A 14,129-nucleotide genomic window follows, 5' to 3' on the forward strand; every position below is an offset into this window, starting at 1 on the left:
GAGTTGAACCAATCAACATAAGTCCTCAAACATGTTCAAGGTGTCCCTGCTCACTTATTTCCCTGTGTGGTGGGTCACGATGGGTACACTTGATTGTTGCTCTCTTGATGTCTTTATGCCAAGGATGGAACTGAGTTTGAAGTGGTTCTGGTATGTTTGGTTTGATAGGGATATATCTGTTATTTCATTCTCATCACATTCCTGTTCACAGATTGGTGGTGATAATTCTCCCTCTGGTTGGCTGAACTTGAGGTGAAGACAGTATGATGTTCTTTCCTACCCCTGCTTTAATGTTGGTCTCCGGCAGTTGAGTTTTGGATTGAAATCGACTTACCGACAGCATAATTCTCGTCTTACCCCCGCATGAATATCAGTTCCTGGTGATAGACTTTAGGGTGCAGTTGACTTGCCTTGTACAGTCCATTGCTTCATAGTCACTCTACACCTTGTGGCACATCCCTTCTTTTACCCACAATGAAATGTGCTCCTCATTTTTGTCCACCTTTTCCATCTCTGGAAGAAGAGTATACCTGGTACAGAAGTGGTGAGGTCTTCCATGTATCATCCTCTTTTTTGAGGGTTCCTTCTTGGGGGGGTGTCTTTTGGAAGATGCTTCTCTTTTCTCCCATGCATCGGTTCCTCCACCTATTCAATATGGGATTCTAGCTATATGTGTTAGTTATCTCAAGACAACAACTTAATATTGTGTGAGAATTAGTAACTATAGTATACAGTATATACTATGGTAGAGTTAGTTATCTCAAGACAACAACTCAACATTGTGTGAGAATTATTTACCTCAAGACAAGAATTAAATATCATGTTAGAAATGGTTATCTCAAGACAAGAAGTAAATATTATGTTGGAATTAGTTATCTTAGGACAGTACGTAAATAAAATGTTAAAATTATTTGTGTAAGAAAATATGTAAATTATTCATCTCAAGGCAAGTAAATATAATGTTAAAATTAGTTATCTAAAGACAACAAGTAAATAACATGTTGAAGTTAGTTATCTTAAGACAGTAAGTAAACATGTTAAAATTAGTAATCTCAACACTAGGTAAATGACATGATAGTCTAGTCTCTGCATGTCACTGTGGTAATAAGAAAGTCTTGTCAATTTTGATAGAGAATCTCTTATAATATGCATTTGAGATAAACTCCAAAATTATGTGCATTGTATTGGATCAAACTATATTTTGTACCTTTGGAAATCTCTCCAACTGTTTACAGTTGTTTGTGAACAAACAGCCAGTGAGCATCTGTAAGTAAAAATTTAAGTTAACTTAAAAGAAGTTTAATATTTTTCGGTCGTTTTATCACAAAAGTTAGCATTAAGGCTACAAACATAATATGCAGTACTATTATAATTACATTTTCTTTGTCATGGCCAGATTATTGTTTCTGTCTCATTTTAATTATTTCTATAATTTTTAAACAACTATTTTTTGTTAAATTTAATTTCGTTATGCAGTTCACTACTTGGAGTTATAAATAGCACTGAATAATGAGGATAAAAGAAAGTAAACATTTATTTAATGAAATCTCACTTATTCCAAATCACCATGACTTTCACGCATATGTCTCATCATCTTATTGTTTGTATACTACTATATCCATTCTTGGCTAATTACATCATACCATAGCTTTCACCCTTGTGTATCATCATTTTATTGTTTCTAAACTACTCTAGCTAGCCATTCTTGGCTAGCTACATAACACCATGGCTTTCACCCTTGTGTCTCATCATTTTATTGTTTGTAAACTACTCTAGCTATTCTTTCATGCATATGTCTCATCATCTTATTCTTTCTATACTACTGTATCCATTCTTGAATAGCTACATCATACTATAGCTTTCACACTTGTATCTCATTATATTATTGTTTGTAGACTACTCTAGCCATTCTTGAATAGCTACATCATACCATAGCTTTCACACTTGTATCTCATTATCTTATTGTTTGTAGACTACTCTAGCCATTCTTGAATAGCTACATCATACCATAGCTTTCACACTTGTATCTCATTATCTTATTGTTTGTAGACTACTCTAGCCATTCTTGAATAGCTACATCATACCATAGCTTTCACACTGGTATCTCATTATCTTATTATTTGTAAACTACCCTAGCTATTCTTGAATAGCTACATCATACCATGGTTTTCACACATGGTATCTCATTATCTTATTATTTGTAAACTACCCTAGCTATTCTTGAATAGCTACATCATACCATGGTTTTCACACTGGTATCTCATTATCTTATTATTTGTAAACTACCCTAGCTATTCTTGAATAGCTACATCATACCATAGCTTTCACACTGGTATCTCATTATCTTATTATTTGTAAACTACCCTAGCTATTCTTGAATAGCTACATCATACCATAGCTTTCACACTTGTATCTCATTATCTTATTGTTTGTAAACTACCCTAGCAATTTTTGTTTAACTACATCATACCATGGTTTTCACACTTGTATCTCATTATCTGTAAACTACCCTAGCAATTTTTGTTTAACTACATCATACAACAACTTTTCCACTTGCATCTCATCATGCAGTGCACATTTCATGAGTGAATTTTTTTTTTTCTAAGAGAAACTAGTAAAAGTTATGTCAAAATTTAAAGAACAGGTTACTTAACACCCACCTGTACAGCCCATAAGTTAATTATAATTGAAGATATGCATTGTATAATTAATAGTTTCTTTTACACATAAACTGTATCAGCAAAGTCATATATGGGAATATTTTATGAAATAGTACTGTAGCAAGATAGTAGAATTTGACTGTGAAGTACTTTGGGCATCCATCTCATGTAAAACAGTCATGTGCTCTGTCAAATAAGTATTCATCTTAAGTGTGTGTATTCATAATATATAACTGCTTTAAAGTCAATATTCTGTGTAGTGATAATTTTATAAATTATACTGAATCAAAGTATTTAAAAGATATATCTAAATTCTTACAAGTTAATGTATTGAATTATAAAACAAATACCTGAATTTTAAGTGTAGTCAAATCATAAAATCATGCCTATCTTGAACCAGTTATTTTGTCAGATTATAAGTACATTTTAATAATCTAATTAACATTTTAGTTCTCTGAAATTTGCCTTTATGTTTATAAAACCTTAAAACTTTTGTGTCATATATCTGTCTATAATCGTCCCTGAAACGTTAATTTTTAAATTTAAGATATTTTAGATTATCTTTTTGTCCTGTCATACTATAGATTCTTAAATCATTAATTTTCCTTTCAATATTATCTATATCCCCTGAAATCTTAGTCTGTACAATAAAAAATACAAAAATTATTTTTAGTATTTGTATATGCAAGCCTGAAAGTTTCACATTTCAAAATAATTGTATATTTAGTCACAAATTCAAACTTTTTCAGTCATTAGTCTATTCAACCATAAAATCTAAACCTTACCAAAATCATTAGTCAATTAAGTTCTAACATAAAGCATAAATTCTTTGGAAGCGTACTTTCTTATAGCAAGCTTAAGCTATCAGAGATGATTCTTTTTTCCAGACGTAAAACTTGCACTCTCCTCAATTTCTCTCACATCTACTCATACATCTGAGTGTTTATATTATTTTTGTTCTCTTAAATTATTAAAGCATTCCATCACAAATTCGTTTTTGTCATTCTGTATAATCTGTCAAAAAATCTAAATTTTCTTACATATGAAACTATAATGTGTTATATAATCCTAAAAATGGAAGTCTCATTTAGTCTGTTTGTTCAGTCATAAAATCTTATCTATTCTGAATTGTTTATTTAATCTAAAATAAACAAAACCAACCAGATCTTATAATCTTGTAGTTTTGAAATTTAATAGTGTTAGTAAAATCAACTGTAAAAAATTAAATGATCATCACACTATTTGTTCTTAAATTATAAAACTTAAGGGTCGTAAAACAATAATTAGTCTTGAATCATCTTGTCCCATAAAGTAATATACATTGTAATGTATTTAGAAGACTAAATAAAAAGATGAGATAGATGGAGTGGCATCAACTGTAAGACATTTCATTGTGTTTCTAAAGTATTTACATTATTTCAGGTGATTTAATGGTGTGATACAGAGGCTTTCTATGTAGATCTATCTTATTGACTGTTCAGATGTAAACTATGAAAGAGTTTTATCTAAAAGTTTTTAAATTTCTTAAGATTAACAAGAAGATACATGGTTTAGTTTTAGCTTAAGTATCTGGAGTGAAAAAAGATCAAACCTCCATAGATAGTATTTGTAATATAAGGCCATGAAAGTTTTGTTTCATTTTAATTTAATATTAATCAAACAAAATTTATCATTTAACATAATATTAGGCATTTTGTTATGTTTTTTATATATCATTTATTAATATTGTAATGCTGATGAATATATTCCCTCTGAATAGCATCATACATTCTTAACTTGTGTTTCCTGACCAGTTCTTTTATATTTTATGTTATGCTTAATGTGATAAGTGGAGAAACAAGATTTGCTCTCCTGCTTTAAGCTTTATAAACAAGAAGAGTGACACATTCTGTTACACGTATGGTTGAGTAACTTATAGTTAAAGGATTTCCAATAAAAAAATCATAAACAGTAACAACTTTATTTTGTAAGACATTCTAAATTTATTTTCAATAGAAAATTGCCAAATACAGATTGAAATGAATATCAAATACAGTTAAACCTTAAAAGTCAATGAATTAAGCTCCATACTATTGTTTTCGTGTCAAGTTTTTGGAGTGATGGAAAAGGATATGCATAGTAATTACTGGTGTATCTGAAATAATTTAAGACTTCTGCATAAGGTCAATGTTGCTTCTGTAATTTAAATCATGATGTGTGTCCTTTATGGCAATAAAATAAAATTACTGTGATCTCATGAATGTGTGTATTGTTCAGAATAACTTACTCCTGGAACCTAAATTAAAGTGTGCAGGAGATTTGGCTAGATATGGAGTTTCCAATTATTGTAGCTAAAGTATCAATTTAATATTGTCAGTACAGCTTTAGTGTATATATATATATATATTGTTATAAAATCACTAATTGTCACAGTGCTTAGAGAGGTGGAAGGAAGTACAATACAAGTGGGTGGGGGAGCTAGCTCAGTATGGCATAGAATAAATGTTTTGTAAGGTAATAATTATACTTCATAAAATGATACATAGTAATCAACTGCATCCCGAAATATACTTTAAAAGAACTGATTTTTCTTAGTTATTTATTACTTAATTTACACTCAACTCTCAAAATTTATTTGGGGTTAATCATATCCAAATCAATAGGCACCTTTCAGGTGTCAAGTACAATTTCTGTACAAATAATAAATTTAAATGTTTCAACACCTTTTTTTAATCTTAACTTATTTAATGAAATTTGTAAAGAAAAATTAAAAAGCTTTTGAAACTTCCATTTCTGCACAACTCCAAGGAGTTTCACCTGTAAACGACACATTTGTCAATTTTTTTAGAATTTTTTCTGAACATCCCACAGCATAGATTTACATTTGCTAAGAAACTATATTCCTTTGAGAATATAATTCTCAAGGATCTGTTTCTCATGATTTTCCTTTTTTTTTCTCTGATTTTATTAGTTCAGCTTCTCATTCACAATCTTTTATGACTTCACACTTTACTAACAAAACTCAGCTTTGAAAATGCTATAGGTAAAATGTAAATACCATTTGACAGAGCAGATTATAAACTATTTATGTCAATTTAGAATGACTAAGATGGTGTGAGAAGTAATTTATGGTTTTGTAGGAAGGTGACAAAATCCAGCACCTATAGGGAAGAACAGTGAAGTTTAATGGGAAGTTTAGAAGACTTATGACAAAAACACAGACCTGGGAATTTTTGTTATTTTTTTTTTATATATTATCATTATGTTCCTGTGTTGATTATATTTGATACAAAGCTACAGAAATTATCTTGTCTAAATAAGACATTAGGTAAACCTATTAGTTTTACTAATAGGTGATGGAAAACTATTCCGATGACTTAAATCATTATATGTTTAATATTATTATTACTTATATTTATTTTGAAAGAAGAATTAGCACACAGGATCACATATAAAAGGTGCAATGAATTTATTCTCCTGAAGAAGAATAGTCAACTATTCGAAAGCTATTCAAACTATAAGGCTTAGCTGAAACACTACTTGGTAAATATTATTTTGCTTTTGGTTACAACTTAATGTCATAAAACTTCTGAATGAAACTATTCTGTTGTTATATCACCAAAGTTATCAAAGTAACAAATAAACAAACCTTTCTAACAAATCAACATGAATATTGAGCATTCAACATAAACACCATAGTTGGCCTAAGAACAATCAGGTGATAGTTTGTTGTTAAGTGACAATGAATATTGTTGAGTATTACCAAAAAAAAGAGAGTGAAAGAATTCTCAACAGAATAACAAAAAGTCAGTGATGTTATTACATTTCATCAAACTCATTTAACGACACATGCATTGAACTTTTCAAGATAAATCTTTCAGTCCACGTTAACTCAACCTTAGATTTTCGTTAATTTTTGGTACTTTAATCCAGAAACATGTTTATTTTTTCAGCCCTTGTTCAATGTAGTGTTAGATTGTATTGTAATCTTAAGTTCTTGTATATTTTCTAAACTAAAGGTTAACAAGCTCAATCTAATTTCACTTGTGAGGGATTTTGTGAGTTTTTACCAAGGTCTAACACTCTTAAAACCTGTACTTGACTAAGATTCAAATAAACTTTATAGCTATCCAAGTTCGTTACATTTTATCCTTTTGTTAAAAGTGATGGGAAAAGAATCAGTAATAAAGTATCTGTCAAACATGTTTAATTAAATTGTTACTCTAATTTATTCATCAAAGGCGTATTTTATGCTCAAGCTTTGCTTATCATAACCCCTTTGTGAGAATCTTAAATGAACTGTAGTGTCACATTTAAGGATTCTTATTTTGTTAGCAGCTAGCAAATTTACATACTTTTCACCTGCATTTGAGTTACCTAGTGGTCAGTCTGTGTACCTGGACTTTCATCTAAGATATTTAAAGTCATAAGTTGAAACTGTATCAGATGTTATTTTGTATTTAAATCTAAAAAAACGTTTTAATCAGCAGACATGTTTAAAAGTTACTATTACATCAGTATGTAGAAAGGTCTATGAAAAGTCTTATGCAGTTGGTTTTTTTCACAGACAATTCATGTTTCTAGAATATGGCAACATTGTTGATGGGTTAAATTGGAACATATAATTTTAATTGGCTTGAAATATTGATTTTACTTAAATAATCACATATGATGTTATCAGCATAACTTTCAGGAAAAATGTTTTGTTTGAAAACATGTAATGTTTTAAAATATTTTATGTAGATATTCCTATATGCTGATGATGCTATAGGCACCATGAATAAAAATTTTAATTAAAGTTTTTCAATAAATTGGAGATAAAAGAGTCATAATTAAGCTAGTAAATTCATTTTTTATGATACAGTTCACATTAAACCAGGCAATTTTAGTAACATATTTCAACAAAAAAGTTGCTGGTAAGTTTGTTACCATCATGCTACTTGTTGAGATATTTTAAGAAATGTTAGAATATTCAGAATCATTAGAGATGTATCATCAACGTGTTTCCAATGATATGTAGGTTTGAAACAAAGAAACAAGTTGGCAGTTGATGACACCAATCCTGTTCCCATTGCCACACCGTAAACTTGGTCACACTGTTGTTGAATTAGAAGTGTGAATGTTTGGGGGAAATCTCATTATTTCTGAAGAATATATGCTTAGGTAGTTTCATTCTGTTGTTGTTATTTTTATATACAAGATCCATAGCAAGTTCCAAGATTTTTTCCAAAGGAATATTAATATACACAAAGACAGCATCAAAGCTTGAATAATAAACCTTAATATACTGGTGTCTCAGCATTTCATTAATAATCTGCATTACTAAGATGTTCTTTTGGAAATGAAAACAATTTGTCAAAATTACTCTTAGTGCCTTACATGATTCAACTTTTGATTGATTTTAAAATTTAAAAACTTTAATTCTCTGAAATCAACAAAAACTACCTAACGGAAACTTTAAAATTTAGTGTAACCAAGTTTTTATAGTCATTCAAAAATCTTTGATTTTCTTAATTTTTACAAGACTTCATGATGGTAATAGATCTATATTTTGGAATTGTAAACATAATAATAAACTTCATAACTAAATAAAGAATGCACTGCATTTTATGTCCAATTTTATAAGTTCAGCATTGCACAATAATAAATACATATAATTTAAGGACAACAAGGGGCTTGTTGGTCGATCTAGCTTACCCTATCCACTGTACCAAACTCTAAAATGAGAATAAAACACTCAAAGCCAGCCCTTATCATTCAAATCTTTATCAAGCCTTCCTTTAAACTCCCTTAAATTAAGTGCATCTACCAGGTCAACTACCCTGTTAGAAAAATAAAGCTGTCTTAGCTAAAGTTTATATATTAGTGTCCTCTTGTCTTATAATTCTCACCATTAAATGCAAAAACAATATGATGCATCAATGGTATCAGTTCTCTTACCAATCTTAAATACCTCAATCAGATCTTCTCTAACTCTTTTAGCAAGAGAAAACATATTCATAATATGTCCTCTTGTGACAAGCTTTCCATCCCATGTATCATCATAGTAGCCTTACTCTGAATCCAGTTCAGTGTCTTTATTTAAGGTAAGGAGCCCAAGAATGAATACAGTATTCCAAATGTGACCTATACAATGAGAGTATAATCTCTTAAGATTTGTATTCAGTAATTGTATAGATACAACCTAAAATACTGTTTGACCTACCACTGTCAACAACACATTGCTTGGTTGGCTTAAAAGACTGATGAACCAGAACACTACGATCCTTTTCTTTCATAGTACTGTTAAGGCTATTCTCATCAAAGTTACACTCATAATTCAAACTGTGATAGCATACATGCATTACCTTGCATTTATCATAATTAAAAGCCATTTGCCATTTGTAATCCCAACTTACCAAATAATTCAAATTCTTATGTAAAACAGCAGCATCCTTTTATAGATAATCATGTTCTGCACAAATATGATTGTGGCTGTTCTTTATAGCTTTTTCAAGATTCTCACAAAGAGAAAGCATTGGAACAGGCTTTTGGTCAATAAGTTGAGAACACTACTTAATGAAATTAGTTTGATGGTTGGTTTATTATTGAAATATTTGACTTGAAGTCATCTGATTTTATCTTTGAAAAAAAGAAATTGTTATATTAATTATATAAGTTGTCATTAGATATTTTAGGGCTAATTAATATAAGAATAGTTTAGAGATGGCATCTTGAGAAAGATTTTTATTTTCAACACTGGTTTTTGACAATACTTAAGTTTACATTACTCTGAGCCTTAGGAACTGGTAAAAGGTACATTTTAGACCTGACAATCATAATTCTTAAATGCTAGTTTAGTATATTTTTTTACTCAAAAGTTGTTGACTGTTTTCGTCTTTGTTTTAAATTGTTTAAAAGAACAGCATTTATGATTTCTTAAAATGTTATATCACGAAGTAGTGCATGCATTTCTTTATAAACAAATACAACAGAAACTGTGATAGGTAATTACATTGCCTTGGAAAATCATATGTAGATTCAATAACCGAGAGAGTTTTAAACCCATTAAATTCTTTGTTTAGACAAATAAATCACATGTTCTTATTCAACAGTCCTGTCAGGAAGGAATATTTCTTTATTATATATAAATTCATAGGCTTATCTTCAGTCATGTTAATGAAAATAATATTTTTCTAGACTAAATGTACTTACCTTTGTTCTTTAATTTAAAGCATAGCTCATTTCTTAGCATGTCAAACTGTAGAGCTGAGATGCCATAGTTCATGTCCCATTATGCCAAAAACAAAAAATATTGTGCTCTGGACTCTGGGCTGTAGGTGCATTTTCCTACATTTTATCATAAAATAATACCCAATCAGAATTATCAGAAAGGAATCATTCTTTGGATTGAGTAAATTGTAAACATAGTACTTACACACTGAGGTTGTGAACACTTGTGAATCAGGTGTACTAAAACTTAACAGACCTAATACTGAAACTATTGATGTAAATAGTCAAAGATGTCCTAATCTTAACTGCTTTGTGTCCTATATCAAGGCTGATGATACAACTATGGGACCAGAATGTTACAAATTTGCTGATGCTTTTATGTAGAGCATAGAAATCATAATCTTTAACAACTACAATTCAACTACTAAAGGTGCTGTCTATTGATATCATATTTTGTAAGTTAACAGAAAAACAAGGATTTATTTTCTTTCTCAGAAAATTAACCTCTATCAATATTATCATATTACCTTTTGATCTCTTATACACTTTATCACTGTTTTGGATGTTGTTGTAACTAAAGTAGCCTCCTTTTTTTCTGTATGTATACAGGCTTTTGTTAGAAATCAACAGAAAGATAAACCAAACACAATTTTACTTCAAAAACATCTTCAAACAGTAGCATTCAGGTACCAGTCTCTAACACGTCTGAATTTTTAGATGCTTGTAATGAGAAAAAAGATTAGCAAGACGTTTATATAGTGGGGTAATACTCTCTGATTATGTATTCTGATAAAGTTATTTGTATTGGGGAACATAGAAAGATTAGGACCTGCTAGGTGCTAATGTTCAGGACATTGTAGAGCACATTATTAGTTTAGTTACTGGTACAAAGAAACATTGTCTTTTTGTATTTCATGTTGAAACTTGTAAACAAATGAGCTTCTTATAAAGTATGAAGAAGTCCTTCAAAAGTACAGGGATAGAAGTACTCCTTTGAGCTACGTGTTCCAATGAATTACTTAGCAGGATCCAAGGTTTAAGAAAGATTATCAATAATATGGGCTGGTTATACCCGTGGGATAGTTTTAACTTAAAGGTGATTTATATGCTAGAGATAGGCTCTACTTAAATAGATTAGGTAGAATAATGTTTAATAAAGCTCTAATGATATTCAATAAAGACAATTTTAAGCTAAACTTGTATAGTGGTGACTGAGCTTTGGAAATTAGAAGTAAATCGATAGGAGAAGTAGATATAGAAAAGAAGCTTAAAGGTTTAATGATAAGTCAGTCATATTTAAAGATAAGCAGTAAATACAAGATCAAGATTGGTTTTATTATTCTAACAGGCATAATAGGGACAGAATGGTTGAATTAGGGCATACAGTGATATAATCAGAAATGGTTAGATTTGTGGAAAACATTGATAATAGGAATTATTTTGAAGTTCTACATTGTGAGTTATTTAATAGTGAGAGGTTTTTTAGAGGTGAGGGGTAGGGTGGCTTTATATATAAGGGATGAACTTCAGCCTGTTGGGATTGAGGACATAAAAAGCTATCAAAAAAGTTGAATGTATATGGGTTATAATCAAGAGTTTCAAGAATATAAAGTGTTTTATTGACAGTTGTTATGGGCTGTCTGATCAGACAGATAATGTCAATGAAAAATTGTACAATGATATAAGGGTTGCTACTAACCAGAAATACTGATTCAGTAGTTATGGGAGACAATTTTAAACACATTGATTGAGATTGTATAGAATGAAACAGTGAGAAAGAGAAATTTCTTTAAATTGATTCAGGGTGTTTCCAGAGAGTGAGTGAGGTGGGGTTGCCACTGTAGATTTTATTGTTAACCACTAATGAGTATATGACTGCAGGAGTTGTAGTGGAGGAACATCTGGGTAAAAATTATCATTGCATAATGAAGTCTGGTACTTGGCTACATGTTGAAAGAGAAATATAAGTTTAGTTTCTAATTTTCAGAAAGCCAGTTTTGAGGCCATGAGACAAGATTCATCAAATTTGAATTGGAATAATGTGTTAAAATGGGATATGTGAAATTGTTTGAAATAAATTACTTTTAGTTAGATATACATATTCCTAAAAAAGAAATAAAGAAAATTGGAGAAGATCAAACCTAATGAGATTACTATAGATATTAAAGAAAAAATCAAGGATAAATGTCATAAATTTATAGAATTTAAATTGACAGATATGTTGGAAGATTTACAAAGCTAGGGATTTGGTTAAAAATAAAGAAATTAGGAAATCCAAATAGACTTATAGTAAACAGTTGGTTAATGGTGTTAGCAAACAGAATGTTTTTTTAATTACGTTAAAGGTAAGGAAAATTTTAAAATGAGGACTGGACCTTTAAAAGATACTAATGACAAGGTTTTTGTTAAAGACTGAGATAGCTGAGCTTTTAGATATTTATTTCTCTTCTGTTATCATGAGTGAGGATATTAACAGTCTGTGGAAAATACTGGAATTCACCTGAATCATGTGATATTAATTTTGTTAAGTAGAACATTGGAGAGATTAAAAACAGATAAGGTATTGGGGCCAAACAAGCTTTTCCATCAGGGTTTCAAAGGAAGTCAAAAATCATATATTCAAGATGCCCTTTTTCATTGTTGATAGGTCAATAGATAGTGAGCAGGTGCCTGAAGATTGGAGAGTTGCTCATATAACTTCTATTTTTAAAGGTGTCATATTGGTTGCCCTGAAAATTATGTATTTTAGGAGATAATACCTGACCACAGAGTTAGAAATTAATCATTTTCAATTTTAAGTTGTGTGTATGTGTATAAATATGTATATATATATGTTAATGTATAAAAAATATATTTAATTGACAATATCTTTTCACTGTAACTTTGAAGGTATCATTTAATATAATTTGGGGTTGAGTGCAGCCCAGTGGTTAGCATGTTGGACTGTGGCTCTTTGGGGACATGGGTGTTTTATAAGAGTGATGGTCAAGTCCAGCTATTTGGTCAGATATTAGTAGTCTAAGGATTGGTGGTGGGTGATGTTGACTAACTGCTTTCTCTCTTTAAAATTAGGGATGACTAGAGTAGATAATCTTCATCTAGCTTTGCATCAAGTTCAAGAAAACAAATATATTTAATACATTTGCAGTATGAATTTATGTAAAAAATTCCATATCAAATTTTTTGATATGTTGACTAGAGTTTGTGAAGTCATATGAAAATATTGAAAGTGAGTCATGAAGCGATATACATACCAGATGAACTTGTTTGGTTTGAAGGAAGAAATTTTTCTATTTTGAGAGACATTGTTGTTTTAAATAGAAAATTCTGATTTTCACTATTTTATTATTACTTTTTGAACTTTCATTATAAAATAAAAATGTTTATTTTTTACTTAACTTTTACTGTAAAATATTAGTGTACACAGTAATATTACTTCTAGTTAGTACCACAATTTTAAAACCCATATGGTGAAATTAGGACAATGTTCTTATACAAGAAAATACAGTGTTAGGTAAGAATTTTTTTTTCTTGAATTTGGTAATACTCGTAGGAGAGAAAGGCCATATATTTTTTTAGTATAACACATGGTAGTTGTAGAGGATTTTTTCATTACAGTAGGTTAACTTTTGTTGCACATTATTTATTACCCTCAGTACATTTGCATACTGATACAACTTGTAGGAGTGTTTCTATTGCAGGGCTAAGTAAGCTTATTCTAATCCAGATTATAAAATAATAGTTAAGATATGAGAAGCTTATGTAATTATATTGAAGTTGCATTTCTTTCTGTAGATAAATCCATGTTATGTTGTTCATAATTTTATCTTAACTGAATTAAATACTCCAGATTTTATAATCTGTTATGTTAAAATGTTTTAATTTAAGTCAGTATTAAAGTCATCTAACAGCACAGTTCCAGAGAATTTGGAATTTTTTTTTGTATAAGAAAGAATTGATAATTATGCATGAAGTATTGTGTGTCATATCACTTTTATAATTATCTAAAACACAAATAGTTCAGTAACCCTCGTTTTCATTGATCCTGCATGACTTCCTTTCTCCTCTGTTAGTACTTGGATTTGCAGTGTAGTTCTTTGGTTTGTGGTTTTTCCATTGCAGTTTTAGGTGTAGTTCCAGGCTGCATGTGTGTTGGCTGACATTTTGTAAATCCTGCTTGGTTCACAGTTAGCTGGGGGAGAGAGATAGGACTGGATAGTTTTGTATGAAGGAGAATGTAGTTATATTGTAAAACAAATACATTTTTAAGGCTTTAGG

General features: G+C 30.0%; 1 protein-coding gene across 1 annotated transcript in view; it reads left to right on the forward strand.

Moving 5' to 3' along the window:
* The window catches only part of LOC106458203 (plasma membrane calcium-transporting ATPase 2-like), a 227,876-nt gene that overhangs the window by 207,987 nt on the left and 5,760 nt on the right, over positions 1-14,129 (forward strand). The window lies entirely within an intron of this gene.

Source organism: Limulus polyphemus, unplaced genomic scaffold, assembly GCF_000517525.1.
Source record: "Limulus polyphemus unplaced genomic scaffold, Limulus_polyphemus-2.1.2 Scaffold428, whole genome shotgun sequence".
In the NCBI taxonomy this organism is placed as follows: domain Eukaryota; kingdom Metazoa; phylum Arthropoda; class Merostomata; order Xiphosura; family Limulidae; genus Limulus; species Limulus polyphemus.